At 36.3% G+C, this 5,253-nt stretch overlaps 1 pseudogene; it reads left to right on the forward strand.

Moving 5' to 3' along the window:
- The first annotated feature begins 224 nt into the window (after positions 1 to 224).
- On the forward strand, positions 225 to 4,766 carry LOC142351747 (U3 small nucleolar RNA-interacting protein 2-like; annotated as a pseudogene).
- Positions 4,767 to 5,253: the final 487 nt, after the last annotated feature.

The raw sequence follows: 5,253 nt of genomic DNA on the forward strand, positions 1-5,253 counted from the left end.
TCCCTTCAACAATTTCCAGTTTCACTTGCCCCATACGAATTTTTCGAAAAGTTGCAAGTATAATTCAAAGGTAGATTACAACAAGAACTCAAAAACCTAGGTTGAGTGGGTCAAATTTTGGCTCCATCATATAGAAAAAAAGATTTAAAAAGAAAAATTCCCGCTACAAAGAAACCGACACTTGTTACATAAGAAAATGAACAACTCGACAACACGGACAAATAATGACGCTTCTTGGGTCGGTTTTGTCGCTATTTCTCAACACGGGAGGTCTGGGGTCTGTTCTGTCTGGCCCAGGATTTGTCTTGGTTCTCGTCACTCTGGCCCAGGTTCGGCATTGGGTCTGTTCAGTCTTGCCCAAGTCTCCGTGCTGTTCTGTCTAGCCAACACTTTGGGTTTGTAGACCTTGAGTTGGTTTTGTAAATATTGCGCCGAGTTTGCAGATTTTGGCTTTGGTTTTGTAGATCTCTCATTCGTTTTGTAGCTCTTGCGTTGGGTTCTTATTTCATGTGTTGGGTATGTAGATGTTGCGTTGGGTTAATAAACCTTGCGTTGAGTTTGTAGATCTTGCGTTGGTTTGTAGATTTTGCGTTGGGTTTGCTGACCTTGTGTTGGAATTGAATTTCTTGCGTTCGATATGTAAAGGTTGGGTTGGGTATTAATATCATGCCTTGGGTTTGTAGAGATTGTGTTGAATTTGTAGAAATTGCGTTGTGTTTGCAGATCTTGCGATGGGTTTGTAGATCTTACCCTGGATATGTAGAGATTGCGTTGGGTTTGTAGATCTTGCGTTGGATTTGTAGACCTCGCGTTGGTGTTGTAGATTTTTGCTGGGTTTCTAGATTTTGGCCTTGGTTTTGTAGATCTTTCGTTGGGTTCTTAGTTCTTGCGTTAGCTCTGTAGATTATGCGTTGGGATATTAGATCTTGCATTGAGTTGGTAGATTTTCCCTTGAGTTTGTATATTTTGCGTTGGATTTGTTGACCGTGGTATGGAATTGCATATCTGGCGTTGGCCATGTAAATTTGAGATGGGTTTTTAGATCTTGCCTTAGGTTTGTAGAGATTGCGCTGGATTTGTTTTCTTTAAATATGATATGTATTTCTTGCGTTGGTTTTGCAGATCTTGCGTTGGATATTTGGATCTTGCGTTGGTTTTGAATATCTTGCCTTGGTTACATAGACCTTGCATTTTGTTTGTAGATCTTGCGTTGGGTTTTTAGTTCATGCGTTGGGTTTGTAGACCTTACGTTGGGTTGATAGATCTTGCTTTGGGTTTGCAGATCTTAAGTTGGGTTTGTAGATTTTGCGTTGAGTTGGTTGATTTTGCGTTGGAATCGAATGACTTGCGTTGGAAATGCAAATGTTGCGACCGGTTTTTAGATCTTGGCTGGGTTTTGTAGCTCTTACGTCGGGTTTGTAGACCTTGCATTGGAATTTTAGAACTTGCATTAGGTTTTTAGTTTTCGCTTTGGGTTTGTAGATCTTGTGACAAGTTTTGAAGTCATGCGTTAGATTTGTAGATCTTGCGTTGGGTTAATAGATCTTGCGATGGGTTTGCAGATCTAAAGTTGGATTTGTAGATTTTGCGTTCAGTTGGTTGATTTTGCGTTGGAACCGAATGACTTGCGTTGGACATGCAAATGTTGCGTCCGGTTTTTAGATCTTGGCTGGGTTTTGTAGCTCTTGCGTCCAGTTTGTAGACCTTGCATTGGAATATTAGAACTTGCATTGGGTTTTTAGTTTTCGCTTTGGGTTTGTAGATCTTGTGACAGGTTTTGAAGTCATGCGTTAGATTTGTAGATCTTGCGTGGGTTAATACTTTTTGGTACTAATTTTGTACTAAATTTTACTGATCGCCCTTTTTGATGGACTTTGGTTGTATTCTTTTTGTGTTATTCAAATTTTGATTCCGTGAATAAATGAAGTCTTCGTAAATCAGCGTTTTTCATTAGCTGAAATTGAAATTTTGCTGGGCTTTTTGCTGTTTTTATTTTATTTCTTTTTTTTCATTGCAAGATAATCAGTTTTCTGCTCCGAGTGAACTTTGACATTCTTGTAGGCCAGATTGATCTAATAGATAATTTTCTGGGTGATATATTTAAAACTAAAAATTCCTCGCGTAAAAAGATAGTGTGTAGGGGGCGTAGGGTATTAAGCGAAAACTCGATTAGGCAAACACATTTTTGTATCTGTTAGTTTTGTGGACATTGGGCGAATAACAACTTAAATACTTATTAGCGGTATTTCAAAATCCACTTAACGCTATAAAGTACTCAAGTGTCAATAGCAAATGTCTCTACATGATAATAGCTAACGCAGATCACATTTTTTAGATATTGAGAATTTGTAGCAGCTCTTTATATGTCCGTCCAGCTTTTATGGTACCATTTTTCTCGAAATTGTTTTTACCTCGTCTTACTGTAAACTTTTTTTAAAGAAATTGAATGATTTATCTTTTCGACTATTTCTTCAATTTTTTTTTGTCGCCAAATATTTTTTCTGAAGTGTTACGGAGCAAAACTGATACATTTTAAATGTGTTTTATTTACTCTTTTTCATGTGTGGACATTTTTTAGGAACACTTTAGTTCTGAGTACTGTATAGCTTCGGGTGTAATTTTAAATACCATCCTTCAGTGTTTTAATTGGTATTCGCCTAGCTTCTACATAACTTTAGTTCAAATTTTTTGCCTAACGGCTGCAAAAAATGTGTTCTCCTAATCGAGTTTGCGCCCTATATCTGATCCTCCGTTTGTAGGTAAACCCGCTGAACAATTATGATAATAGACGAGGATATAGTGACTATTGTTTCATGCTTTTGTAGTAGCAATTGTAGGTGAAAGAAATTTTTTTAAAGAGAACAAAAGTTTCTTTTCAGCTGTGTCAATTTTTAAATCAGTGTTGAAATCATTGTTAATTTCCACCCTGTCATAACCCAAATGTATCCAATAGGCTTCACCATAATTTTTTTGTGTTATTTATGCGCGAGTTTTGAAATATAATGGGAAATTACTAATAATTTGTTAGATTCAACGTTTTTTCCTTTTTTTTTCAGGCAAATTTTTGTCAAAGGTTAGTTCCGTTTTGCTAATATTGTTTGTATCATTTTTGTGTGTATCTTTTTGTTTGTCTCGTTTTTAGAAAAAAAATGAAATTCATTTAATTTTTTTATTTCTACCAATTTTACACTTTGCGACTTTTTTATTTCTAACTTTTTTGCCAGTTGATGCCTGTGTGTTTTGAGATATTGGCAGCAAATGTGCTGCACATACGAGCAAATGTAATTACTATGGCTTTCATTTTCAAGCTCAAACTGTTAATCTATATGGTTAATTTGTAAATAAATACAATATTTGCGACCGATCTAGTTTTTTAGTTTGGGAACTTTAGTTTTTATTAGTTTTCAAAAGGGTGCATTTCTTTTCGTCCAATTCAATTGGAGGTCACGTGAATCAATAGATTTTATAATTGCATTTTATATACCAATAAATGCAAAGTACCGATTTTATTTTCAGTTGTTTTTTCCAAGATTTTTATTACCGTTTTCATAACGTATGAATTTAATCATAATCAGCTTAACTTTAAAGTGCTATAGTTCATATATAATAGTTGATGATTTGTAGTTGGAGAATTATGAGTGAAATTTTGTGCGTTTTTTGATTAGGTGATGCTGAAAGTGGCGAAGACTTAGATGCCATCATTGATGAAGATGCTCTAGTTGGCCTTCGACTACGGACGGAGAATGCGATTGAAACAGGACAACTGCACAAATCATATTCAAAACAGTTTACTGACCATGAGCCGAAAGCAATCGCGACATTCAGAGGTCACAAGATCTGCATCACTTGTGGCTGTTTGAGTTCAAGTGAACGGGAACTGTGCACTGGAGCCAAAGACTGTTCCATTATCAAGTGGTGTTTGGAGGAGAATTCCAAAATATGGATGGTAAAGGGCCAGAAAAAGAGTGAAAAAAACAGAGTTTGTCATAAAGGTCAAGTTAACAGCCTTGATATGTCCCAAGACTCAAAATTTTTAGCCTCGGCCGGAAAGGATTCGGAGGTTTTCGTCTGGAACCCTGAAAATGGAACTATTTTGAAAAATCTGAAAGGTCATCAGTCCAGTGTAATATGTGTCAAATTCCGACCACATTCATACCAACTGTTCTCTTCTTCTGCCGATAGATTAGTAAAAATTTGGCAAGTTGAAGATGAAGTCTTATTGGATAATTTTTGTGACCATGAAGGTACAATTAGCACTGTGGATATTATAGATGAGAACCCTATTACGTGTGGGGGTGTTGATAAAACGATACGACTGTGGAAAGTGGCTTTGAATTCCCAACTTGTGTTTGTCCACTGTGAATATGTTGACTGTGTGTTGTATTTGAACAGTGACACTTTCGCTACTGGAGATTGTTCAGGCTGTGTGTGTGTTTGTGGAGCACAAGGAAGAAAAAGCCCATATTTAGACAATCAGACGCACATGCGCCCAAATGGGTCTCAAGTCTTTCAAGTGTGAAGTGTTCGGATATCATGGCATCTTAATCATGTGATGGAAGTGTGAAAATATGGAAAGTTTTGCAATTGAGAAATTGTCTTTGATTCGTTCCCTTCAAGTTTTTGGTTTTGTCAATTTCATTCTGTTCACGCCTGATGTGAAAAGAATGGTTTTGGGAGTTTCAAAAGAGAACAAACTGGGAAGATTTGAAGTGGTACAAAATTGTAAAAACTCAATTGTTGTTTATAGTTTGTGTGACTCAGATTGATGAGTACTTCGTGAGCAAAGTGAGATAGTCTAATTCAAATAGAATTACTTCAAAAGCACAAATCTAAAAATTTAGATTTTTGGCTCAGTTCTTTTCTGAAATCTGTTGAGTAGTTATAGCCTAGCTCCTATTCGTAAGATATTCATGATTAATCTATATCAATGAGCTCGGCCAGCAGAATAAGAGCTCATCCATAACGCTCTATGCTGACACCCGTCAGCCAAAAGAGCATTTAAAGCATATTGCTCCAAATGGACCTCAAAACCAATATGGCTGAATACTTGAAGAATAGCAATAAATTAATAATCAATGCGGCCAAAGTCTTATTGACAACAGGTATCAAATCATTGAGCTCAAACGTGAATTTAAACAACTCCATTCATTGTACAAAAATGCTCCTCAAGCTAATTTTGATGGATTGTGTAACAAGCTTAGATTTATTTGAAGCGTCAGACAGTTCATTTTAGTTAACAAGTCGTTTATGCAA

Source organism: Convolutriloba macropyga, chromosome 13, assembly GCF_964194025.1.
Source record: "Convolutriloba macropyga chromosome 13, txConMacr16.3, whole genome shotgun sequence".
Classification (NCBI taxonomy): Eukaryota; Metazoa; Xenacoelomorpha; order Acoela; family Convolutidae; genus Convolutriloba; species Convolutriloba macropyga.